Genomic DNA, 12,655 nt, shown 5'->3' on the forward strand with positions numbered 1-12,655 from the left:
CCTACTGAATCATCTATTGGCCCAAGAGTTAATTGATCCATCAACGTGTGTACCGGCATATCAGATTGGGCATTATATTGACGATAGTCCGTTGGCGCCAACCTAGCGTTGTGTAATTGCGCTATGACATGTGTGTTTTTTTTTTTTACATGTAGCTCAGAACCAGGCAAACGTTTGGAACACCTAACTCATTCAAGGTGTTTTTCTTAATTTAGCTATTTTCTATATTTATAGAATAAATAGTGAAGATATCAAAACTATGAAATAACACATTATGGAATCATGTTGTACCAAAAACGTGTCAAACATCAAAATATATTTTATATTTGAGATTCTTCAAAGTAGCCACCCTTTGCTTGATGAAGCTGTGTACACTCTTTGGCATTCTCTCAACCAGATTCATGAGGAAATCTTTCCAACAGTCTTGAAGGAGATCCACATGTGCTGAGCACTTGTTGGCTGCTTTTCCTTCCTCTGCAGTCGCAAATCTCCCAATCCATATCATTGGGTTGAGGTCAGGTTATTGTGGAGGCCGAGGTCATCTGATGCAGCACATCCATCATTCTCCTTCTTGGTCAAATAGCGCGCTTACACGCCGCTTACACAGCAATTCGGACATTAAGGCCTGATTTATGCAGTCTTCTCTGAACAGTTGATGTTGAGATGTGTCTGTTACTTGAACTCCGTGAAGCATTTATTTGGGCTGCAATCTGAGTGCAGTAACTGTAATGAATTTATCCTCTGCAGCAGAGGTAATTCTGGTTTTTCCTTTCCTGTGGCGGTCTCATGAGAGCCAGTTTTATCATAGCCTTGATGTTTTGCCACTGCACGCTTGAAGAAAACTTTAAAAGTTCTTGAGATTTTCCGGATTGACTGACCTTCATGTCTTAAAGTAATCAGGGACTGTCATTTCTCTTTGCATATTTGAGCATTTCTTACCATAATATGACTTGGTCTTTTACCAATAGTGCTGTCTTCTGTATACCACCCTACCATGTCACATCAAAACTGATTGGAATCAAAAGCATTAAGAAGGAAGACATTCCACAAATTCACTTTTACAAGGCACACCTGTTAATTAAAATGCATTTCAGGTGACTACTGTCACACCCTGATCTGTTTCACCTGTCTTGTGATTGTCTCCAACCCCATCAAGTGTCTCCCATTACCTCATGTGTATTTATCCCTGCATTTTCTGTTTGTCTGTTGTCAGTTTCGTCTTGTCCCGTCAAGTCCTACCATCGTGTTCCTGTGCTCTAAGTTTTTGCTTTTTTCTAATCTTCCCAGTTCTGACCTTTCTGTCTGCCCTGACCCTGATCCTGCTGCCGTCCTGTACCTGTCTGATTTGTTTTGATTACGACTCTTTGCACTGCCTTGACCTACCGATGCCTGCCCCTTGTACTGTAATAATCTCTGAGACTCGTATAATATAAATATATTTGATTTGCTTTAACACTTCTTTGGTTACTACTTGATTCCACTAATGTGTTATTTCATAGTTTTGATATCTCCACTATTATTTACAATGTAGAAAATATTTAAAATACAACATAAAACCTTGAATGAGTACGTGTGTCTAAATTTGACTGGTACTGTAATATCTGAAAGATAACTCAGCAGAAGAAGAAACGTCCTCTCACTGTCAACTGCGTTTTTACAGCAAACGTAACATGTGAGTAATTTGTATGAACATAACAAGATTCAACAACTGAGACATAAACTGAACAAGTTCCACAGACATGTGACTAACAGAAATGAATAATGTGTCCCTGAACAAAGGGGGGGGGGGGGGGTCAAAATCCAAAGTACAGTCAGTATCTGGTGTGGCCACCGCTGCATTAAGTACTGCAGTGCATCTCCTCTTCATGGACTGCACATATTCCCAGTTCTTGCTGTGAGATGCTACCCACTCTTCCACCAAGGCACTGGACCTTGGTACTCTCCTGACTGCCCTTGACCAGCACTAAAACATCCTGTGGCGTTCTGCATTAGCATCGAATAGCCCCCTGATATGCACTTTCAGGGAAGTTAGGAAACAATACACAGGCAGTTAGGAAAGCTAGGCTAGCTTTTTCAAGCAGAAATTTGCATTCCTGTAGCACAAACTCAAAAAGTTTCTGGACACTGTAAAGTCCATGGAGAATAAGAGCACCTCCTCCAGCTGCCCACTGCACTGAGGACAGGAAACACTGTCACCAGCCGATCATCCACTATAATTGAGAATTTAATAAGCATTTTTCTAAGGCTGGCCATGCTTCCACTGGCTAACCCCTACCCCAGTCAACAGCCCTGCACTCCCCACAGCAACTCGCCCAGCCTTCCCGCGATATCTCCATCACCCAATCCAGATAGCTGATGTTCTGAAAGAGCTGGCAAAATCTGGACCCCTACAAATCAGCCGGGTTAGACAATCTGGACCCTCTCTTCTAAAATTATCTGCCGAAATTTTTGCAACCCCTATTACTAGCCTGTTCAACCTCTCTTTTGTATTGTCTGAGATTCCGCCCCCAAAGATTGAAGCGCTTGGTCAATCCCCTCTTCCAAGGGGGAGACATCTAGTCCGCAAACTGGCTACGAGACCTTATCTATCCTACCTCTTTCTAAGGTCTTCCAAGCCAAGTTAACAAACAGATTACGGACCTTTCGAACCCACCGTACCTTCCCGCTATGCAATTGGTTTCGAGCTTGGTTATGGGGTGCACCTCAGTCGCGACCAGCTCCTAATGATATCATAACCGCATCGATAAGAGACGATACTGTGCAGCCGTATTCATTATGGCCAAGGCGTTGACTCTGTCAATCACCCACATTCCTATTGGCCAGACTTCAAAGCCTTGGCTTATCTCAATACTGCCTTCGCCTAGTTCACCATATTCTCAAAGAGTTCAGTGTGTCAAATGGAGGGCCTGTTGCCGGACCTCTGGCCAGTCTCTGTGGGGGTTGCAACATGTTCAATTATCGGCAGACTCTTCTTCTTGTTATACATCAATGATCGCTCTTGCTGTGGTGATTCTTCTGATCCACCTCCACGCAGACGACACCATTCTGTATACTTCTGGCCCTTCGTTGGACACGGTGTTAACTAACCTCCAGACGAGCTTCAATGCCATACAACTCTCCTTCCGTGGCTCCAACTGCTCTAAATACAAGTAAACTAAATGCATGCTCTTCAACTGAATCTCTGCCTGCACCTGCCCGCCCGTCGCAGCATCACTACTCTGGATGGCTCTGACTTAGAATTTGTGGACAACTACAAATACCTAGGTGTCTGGTTAGACTGTAAACTCTCTTTCCAGACGCACATTAAGCATCTCCAATCCAAAATTAAATCTAGAAATCGGGCTTCCTATATCGCAACAAGCATCCTTCACTCATGGTGCCAAACATACCCCTGATAAACTGACATCCTACGCATCCTCGATTATTTACAAAATAGCCTCCCACACTCTACTCAACAAATTGGATGCAGTCTATCACAGTGCCATCCCTTTTGTCACCAAAGCCCCATATACTACCCACCACTGCGACCTGTACGCTCGTCCGTTGGCTGGCCCTCGCTTCACTCTCGTCGCCAAACCACTGGCTCCAGGTCATCTACAAGTCTCTGCTAGTAAAGCCCCGCTTACCTCAGCTCACTGGTCACATAGCAGGCACCATCGTAGCATACACTCCAGCAGATATTCTCACTGTTCACCCCCAAAGCCAATTCATCCTTTGGCTGCCTTTCCTTCCAGTTCTCTGCTGCCAATGACTGGAACAAACTGCAAGAATCACTGAGCTGGAGATCATATTCCTCACTAGCTTTAAGCACCAGCTGTCAGAGCAGCTAACAGATCACTGCAACCTGTTACATAGCCCATCTGTAAACAGCCATCCAACTACCTCATCCCCATTGGTGTATTTATTTATTATCTTGTTCCTTTGCCCCAGTATCTCTACTTGCACATTCATCTTCGGCATATCTACCATTCCAGTGTTTAAATTGCTATACTGTAATTAAGCTTCGCCACCATGGCCTAATTTATTTGCCTTAACTCCCTTTATTTACCTCATTTGCACTCACTGTATATAAGACTTTTTCCCCCCCTTTTTTCTACTGTTATTATTGACTGTATGTTTTGTTTATTCCATGTGTAACTCTGTGTTGTTGTTGTATGTGTTCGAACTGCTATGCTTTATCTTGGCCAGGTCACAGTTACAAATTAGAACTTGTTCTCAACTAGCCTACCTGGTTAAATAAAGGTGAAAAAAATATATTAAAAAATCAAATCTGCAAGTTCCCCCGGACATTTCTGGGGGGGATAGGCCGCTATCCCTCACCCTCTGATCCAACAGTTCCCAGATGTGCTCAATGGATTGAGATCTGGGCTCTTCGGCTGGCCATGGCAGAACACTGACATTCCTGTCTTGCAGTAAATCACGCACAGAATGAGCAGTATGTCTGGTGGCATTGTCATGCTGGAGGGTCATGTCAGGATGAGCCTGCAGGAAGGGTACCACATGAGCGGGAGAATGTCTTCCCTTTAACACAGCATTGAGATGGGCTGCATTGACAACAAGCTCAGTCCGATGATGCTGTGACACACCGCCCCAGACCATGACGGACCCTCCACCTCCAAATCGATTGTTTGTGCCCATAGGCCGACTTGTTGCGCGGTGATGTCTGGTGGAGACCTGCCTTACAACAGGTCTACAAGCCCTCAGTCCAGCCTCTCTCAGCTTATTGCGGACAGTCTGAGCACTGATGGAGGGATTTTGCGTTTCTGGTGTAACTCGGGCAACTGTTGTTGCCATCCTGTACCTGTCCCGCAGGTGGGATGTTCGGATGTACCGATCCTGTGCAGGTGTTGTTAAACGTGTCTGACACTGCGAAGACGATCAGCTGTCCATCCTGTCTCCCTGTATCGCTGTCTTAGGCATCTCACGGTACGGACATTGCAATTTATTGCCCTGGCCACATTTGCGGTCCTCATGCCTCCTTGCAGCATGCCTAAGGCAGTTCACGCAGACGAGCAGGGACCCTGGACATCTTTCTTTTGTGTTGTCCAGAGTCAGTAGAAAGGCCTCTTTAGTGTCCTAAGTTTTCATAACTGTGCCCTTAATTGCCTACCGTCTGTGAGCTGTTAGTGTCTTAACGACCGTTCCACAGGTGCATGTTCATTCATTGTTATGGATCATTGAACAAGCATGGGAAACAGTGTTAAACCCTTTACAATGAAGATCTGTGAATTTATTTGGATTTTTAGAATTATCTTTGAAAGACAGGTCCTGAAAAAGGGATGTTTTTTTTTGCTGAGTTCATAAGAAGATCAGGAATCATATTATATTTTTTTACATGTTTTTAAAGGAAACTGGAAGGGAGTGAATGGGGACAGGCGCAGTAGGAAGGGTTAGGGCTTAGGGGGAGTGGATAGGAACATGCTGTGGAAGGTTAGGGCTTAGGGGGAGTGGATAGGAACATGCTGTGGGAAGGGTTAGGGCTTAAGGGGAGTAGATGGGGACATGATGTATGGTGGGTTAGAGCTTAGGGGTTGTGGATGGGGACAGGCTGTTGGAAGGGTTAGGGCTTAAGGGGAGTGGATGGGACAGGATGTAGGAAGGTTAGGCTTAAGGGGAGTGGATGGGGACAGGAGTAGGAACGCGTTAGGGCTTAAGGGGAGTGGATGGGGACAGGATGTAGGAAGCGTTAGGGTGGAGGAGTGTTAGTCTATTGTCCAAACTTTTATAGGACATGGTGGTGTCTCCATCAAGGATCCTGTCTTTCAGCACTTCTGTTTGGAGGACTGAGAGGAGCGCTGTTCTGTGAAGGGAGTAGTACACAGCATTATACGAGATCTTTAGTTTCAATTTCTTGCATGTAATAGACTTCATTTCTCAGAACAAGAATAGATTGACGAGTTTTAGAAGAAAGGTCTTTGTTTCTGGCCATTTTGAGCCTGTAATCGAACCCACAATTGCTGATGCTCCAGATACTCAACTAGTCTAAAGAAGGCCAGTTTAATTGCTTCTTTAATCAGGACTACAGTTTTCAGCTGTGACAACGTAATTGCAAAAGGGTTTTCTAATGATCAATTTGCCTTTTAAAATGATACATTTGGATTAGCTAACAACGTGCCATTGGAAAGCAGGAGTTATGGTTGCTGATAATGGGCCTCTGTACGCCTATGTAGATATTCCATATAAAATCAGCCGTTTCCAGCTACAATAGTCATTTARAACATTAACAATGTCTACACTGTATTTCTGATCAATTTGATGTTATTGTAATGGACAGCAAATGTGATTTTCTTTAAAAAACAAGGACATTTCTAAGTGACCCCAAACTTTTGAACGGTAGTGTATATTGTTTTGCACTGATCTTAACTTTTTTCATACATAATGTTTCTGTCATCGTTTCCTATTCCCGAGAACAGCTTCTGGACATCAGAACAGCGATTACGAACCTCAATTTGYAGGAGGATTTCTACTTCAATGAATCAGAGGCGAAGGACATACAGCTTATTCTGTACCAGTCCCAAATCCCTGACACTCGGAAGAGGCGGCATTATAGAGGCCAGCGTGTGGGATACCTGAAGAGACTATGTCGGGGAGTGGATAAACCGCCTCTACCCTCCGTTCTATTGGCGAACATGCAATCACTGGAGAATGAACTGCATGAGCTTTGTTCGAGACTATCCTATCAACGTGATCTGAAGAAATGTAATACCTTATGTTTCACCGAGTCGTGGCTGAACAAGGACATGGAAAATATAAATGTAGCTGTTTTTTTATACAAGCTCAGGTGTCTCTTGTGAACAACAGCTGGTGCGCAATCTCTAATATTAATTAAGGCTCAAAGTTTTGCTCGTGTGAGTCAGAATGCCTCATGATAAACTGTAGACCACAATATTTACCACGAGTTTAAATCTATAATTTCCGTAGCTATCTATTTACCACCACAAACTGATGCTTTCGCTAAGACCGCACTCAACGAGTTGAATAGGGCCATAAGCAAACCCCCAAAAATGCTCACTCAGAGGCAGCGCTCTTAGTGGCCGGTGACTTTAATGCAGGAAAACTTAAATAATTTTAACCTAATTTCTACCAGCATGTCACCTGTACAACTCTATATCAACTTCTAGTGCTTACAAGCAAAAACTCAATACGGAAGTGGTCTGATGAAGCAGATGCTAAGCTATAGGACTGCTTCACTAAAACAGGATGGAATATGTTCTGGGATTCATCCGATGGTATTGAGGAGTTTACCATATCAGACATTAATAAGTGCATCATCCCCACAGTGACCATAGATATCCCAACCAGAAGCCATGGACTACAGGCAACATCCGCACTGAGCTAAAGCCCAGAGCTGCCGCTTTCAATGAGCGGAACACTACTCCGGACGCTTATAAGAAATCCCGCTATGCCCACCGAAGAATCATCAAACAGGCAAAGCTTCAATACAGGACTAAGATCAAATGGTCAGATGTGGCAGGGCTTGCAAACTATCACGGTTTACAAAAGAGAAACCCGGCCGCGAGCTGCCCAGTGCCCATCAGACGAGCTAAATGCCTTCTATGCTCGCTTCTCAGCAAGCAAAACTGAACCATGCATGAGCGCAGCAGCTGTTCTGGGCAATTGTGTGATCACGCTCTCCATAGCCGATGTATGTTATACAGACGGTTTACCAGACATGTACTCAGAGCATGCACTGACCAGATGGCAAGCGTCTTCACTGACATTTTCAACCTCTCCCTGACCAAGTCTGTAATACCTACATGTTTCAAGCAGACCACCATAGTGCCTGTACCCAAGAATGCCAAGATAACCTTTCTAAATGACTCACAGCACTCACATCTGTAGCCATGAAATGATTTGAAAGGCTGGTCATGGCTCACATCCACACTATCATCCCAAACACCCTGGACCCACACCAATTCACATGTACCACCCCAACTGATCCACAGATGAACTCATTTCTATTGCACTCCACCCTGCCCTTTCCCACCTGGACAAAGGGATCTCCTACGTAAGAATGTTTTTCATTGACTACAGCTCAGCGTTGAAAACCATAGTGACCTCCAAGCTCAGCACTAAGCTAAGGACCCTGGGATTAAACAACTCCCTCTGCAACTGCATCCTGGACTTCATGACTGGTCGATGCACACTCACTGGACTCTAACCGCACACTCACACATAGACACTCTTTCACACTCCTCACACACGCTGCTGCTACTCTGTTTATTTTCTCTCCTGATTGCCTTGTCACCCCTACCTACATGTACTGTACATATTACCTCAAWCACCTCAARTACCTTGAACCKCAGAACATTGACTCGGTGTACCGGTACTCATTGCATATAGCCTCATTTTAAAAAATTGCTTTACATCTTCCTTGCACTTGAAGGACATCCCCACACAGTTGAATAGGTGATCTAATGTGGTCCTGCAGCAGCTCAGTTGGCAAAGCAAGGCACTCACAATGCCAGGTTTAGGGGMTTGTTTCCCCCTGCCTTGGTATATTGAATAAAAGCAATTTGAGTCATATCTAGATTGTAAATGTTTTTAATACAAATATTAGTTTGATAGTCTCTTCAAGTCTGATTTTTAAAACAAGTCTAAATACAGTATCTTCAAATACCAGTCATTGGTACATTCCAGCTTCAAAAAGCTGTTCTCTCAGGAATGTGTCTCATTTAATTTGCAGAATTCCTTATACTAAGATGTAATAACTATGTAAGACAACTCAAGACAAATAAAACCAAGCTTCTTAAAACAAGCTAAATAGTCTAAACTAGTCAGCACTTGTACAGTACCAGTCAAAAGTTTGGACACACATACTCATTCAAGGTTTTTCTTTATTTTTACTATTTTCTACATTATAGAATAATCGTGAGGTAACCAAGAAAGGGTTGTACAAATCAAAATATATGTTYTATTTGAGATTCTTCAAAGTAGCCACCCTTTGCCTTGATGACAGCTTTGCACACTCTTGGCATTCTCTCAACCAGCTTCATGAGGACTGCTTTTCCAACAGTCTTAAAGGAGTTCCCACATATGCTGAGCACTTGTTGGTTGCTTTTCCTTCACTCTGCGATCCAACTCATCCCAAACCATCTCAATTGGGTTGAGGTCAGGTGATTGTGGAGGCCATCTTTTTGGTCAAATAACCTTTACACAGCCTGGAGGTGTGTTGGGTCATTGTCCATTGAAAACAAATGAAAAGCAAACCAGATGGGATGGCGTATCGCTGCAGAATGCTGTGGTAGCCATGCTGGTTAAGTGTGCCATGCTGGTTAAGTGTGCTACAGATGCGGAGATCATCCTTTCACCTATTCTGCGTCTCACAAAGACATAGCGGTTGGKACCAAAAATCTAAATTTGGGACTCATCAGACCAAAGGACAGATTTCCACCGATCTAATGTCCACTGCTCGTGTTTCTTGGCACAAGCAAGTCTCTTCTTCTTATTGGTGTCCTCTAGTAGTGGTTTCTTTGCAGCAATTTGACCATGAAGGCCTGATTCACAAAGTCTCCTCTGACACACAGTTGATGTTGAGATGTGTCTGTTACTTGAGTTCTGTGAAGCATTTATTTGGGCTGCAATCTGAAGTGCAGTTAACTCTAATGAACTTATCCTCAGCAGCAGAGATAATTCTGGGTCTTCCTTTCCTGTGGCAGTCCTCATGAGAGACACGTTCATCATAGCGCTTGATGGTTTTTGCCACTGCACTTGAAGAAACTTTAAAAGTTCTTGAAATTTTCCATATTGACCGAACTTCATGTCTTAACTTCTTCGGGTAGGGGCAGCATTTTCACCTTTGGATAAATAGCATGCCCCAATTCAACTGCCTCCTACTCATCCCCAGGAGATAAGATATGCATATTATTAGTAGATTTGGATAGAAAACACTCTGAAGTTTCTAAAACGGTTTGAATCATGTCTGTGAGTATAACAGAACTTATGTAGCAGGCAAAACCCCGAGAGGACAAACCATTCAGATTTTTTTGTTGTTGAGGTCACTGTCTTTTCAATGAGTTTCATATGGACACCAGATTTCTAAGTGACTTGTTGGCAGTTCCTACCGCTTCCACTGGATGTCACCAATCTTTGGAAATTGTTGAGGTTTTTCTTTTGTGTGATGAAGAAGTACGGCCATCTATAAATGAGGGTCACTTGAAGTAAATTGTTTGAGAGAGAACACATTACCAGAAAAGTTGTGTCAGTTTGTTTTCTTTTTTATTGAACACAGATATCCCCGTCTTCAATTTGATCGATTATTAACGTTTAAAAATACCTAAAAGTTGTATACAAAAGAGTTTGAAATTTTTGGTAAAGTTTACATGTAACTTTGATATATTTTGTAGTGACGTTGCGCAAGTTGGAAGCTGTGGTTTTTCTGGATGAAACGCTCCAAATAAATTGACATTTTGGATATATTATCGACGGAATTAATCGAAAAAAAAGGACCATTTGTGATGTTTATGGGACATATTGGAGTGCCAACAAAAGAAGTTCGTCAAAGTAAGCATGAATTATATTTTAATTTCTGCGTTTGTGTCGTGCCTGCAGTGTTGAAAATGCTACTCTCTTTGTTTACTGTTGTGCTATCCATCGATAATAGCATCTTATGCTTTCGCCAAAAAAGCCTTTTTGAAATCTGACATGTTGGCTGGATTCACAACGAGTGTAGCTTTAATTTTGTATCTTACATGTGTGATTTAATGAAAGTTAGATTTTATATCATTTTATTTGAATATGGCGCTCTGATTTTCCCTGGCTACTGCCAGGTGGGACGATTGCCGTCCCACCTACCCCAGAGAGTAATGATGGACTGTTATTTCCTCTTTGCTTATTTGAGCTGTTCTTGCCATAATATGGACTTGTCTTTTACCAAATAGGGCTATCTTCTGTATACCACCCCCCACCTTGTGTCACACAACTGATTAGTTCAAACACATTAATAAGAAGGAAAAATTCCACAAATTAACTTTTAACAAGAACACCTGTTAATTGAAATGCATTCCAGGTGACATTCCAGGTCCCTTCATGGTTGAGAGAATCAAGGAGTGTGCAAATCTGTCATCAAGACAATGGGTGGCTATTTTGAAGAATCTTCAACTATATATTTTTTTTTATTTATTTAACACTTTTTTGGTTACTACTTGATTCCATATGTGTTATTTCGTTAGTTTTGATTCTTCACTATTATTCTACAATGTAGAAAAATTGCTACAAATAAAGACTAAAATCCTTGAAGAGTAGGTCTGTCCAAACATTTGACTGTACTGTAAATCATTCTTAAAATATATAATACGATTTTAAAGTATGAATGCAGGAAATCAGGCTTGTTCAGATAAACATTTTTTTTTACAGTGTTGAAACAAAGGCTGAAGAATCCTGGTTGGAACTCTTTTTTTCTAAGAGTGTACAACCTATAACTGGCTTCTATTCCGAAGGCCACATATTCTCTTCCAAAAGCTCACATCTTGGTCATATTAGGTTGTTCTAAGATTATCAATCACTTCAAATTCCCCGTTGTCAATTCCGTCAATGGAGTGGAGGGTGTGTCCCTTCATTGTTGTGGAAACAGTAGGACAAATGTCAGTAGCCACGGGCACCACCTTGGAGAAGTTGGAGAAGTTCACTCTGTACTTGCCCTCTTTGTTGCGGGAGATGATGGGCAGGAAGTTGTAACCCCACATGATTTCCTGAGGGATGAAGGAAGTCCTGACCTGGCAGGCTGAGTTGGTGGACTCGGCTGTGCCGTCCAGAAAGACCACCAGCTCAAACTCTTGCGTATGAAGTGTGTCCACTGCCATCTCAAAGAAAGGGCTAGTATTGTCGATCACATGGTAGAGTGTGAGAGGGCACACAAAGAAGAGGTTGTCCTTCCCAGCGTCCACCATGAACTCAATGTTCACCTGGTCCATGATGATTGTCTCCCCYTCGGGTTTGATGGTTGTCCTCAACAGCTTGCCGTAGATCTGGCTCCCGATCATCAGGGTCTTGCGTAAGTTGGCCACTCTTATCATGAGGCAAAGGAAGTCCTTCTTAGGACAGATGACAGCCATCTCACTGAATGTGATGGTCTTGGCCCTTTTCTTAGGGATGGAGATCTTAGCAAGGATGACTCCACACATGAAGCAGTTGATGATGTTACCTATGAGGTACTGGATAATGATGAGGGTTACAGCACCAGAACAGAAAGGGGTGATGGCACGTCCACCGTACCCGATGCTGGTCTGTGTCTCCAGGGAGAAGAGGAATGCTGTAATGAGATTGTAGACGTTGTCCACACAGGGGATGTGGCTTTTCGAGGGGTTCTGCCACGTCAGGTCCCCGTTGTTCRGGGCGATCCAGAACCAAATCAGTCCAAATATGAACCAGCTCAGGGTGAAGGAGGCGATGAAGAAGAAGAGGACAAAGCGCCAGCGGAACTCTACGAAGGTCGTCCAGAAGTCCACGAGGAAGGCAAAATGGTTGCCGTACTTCACGTTGCCGAATTCAATGTTGCAGCGGCCATATTTGGTCACCAGCCGGCTTCTGCAGATTCTTCGCTCCACCATGTGGTCATGGATACGCTTCCGGATGCCAAACACCATTTTCTGGGACCTGTAGAGAGAAGAACAATTTGTTTGTGAAATAGTTTGTTTTACCCCCTTTAATTCTTAAA

At 43.1% G+C, this 12,655-nt stretch overlaps 1 pseudogene; it reads right to left on the reverse strand.

Annotated features, from left to right (window-relative positions):
- Nucleotides 1–11,373: 11,373 nt before the first annotated feature.
- LOC111982573 (ATP-sensitive inward rectifier potassium channel 1-like) overlaps nt 11,374–12,655 on the reverse strand; it is a 12,583-nt pseudogene continuing 11,301 nt past the window's right edge.

Source organism: Salvelinus sp. IW2-2015, linkage group LG22 (genome assembly GCF_002910315.2).
Source record: "Salvelinus sp. IW2-2015 linkage group LG22, ASM291031v2, whole genome shotgun sequence".
Taxonomy (NCBI): Eukaryota; Metazoa; Chordata; class Actinopteri; order Salmoniformes; family Salmonidae; genus Salvelinus; species Salvelinus sp. IW2-2015.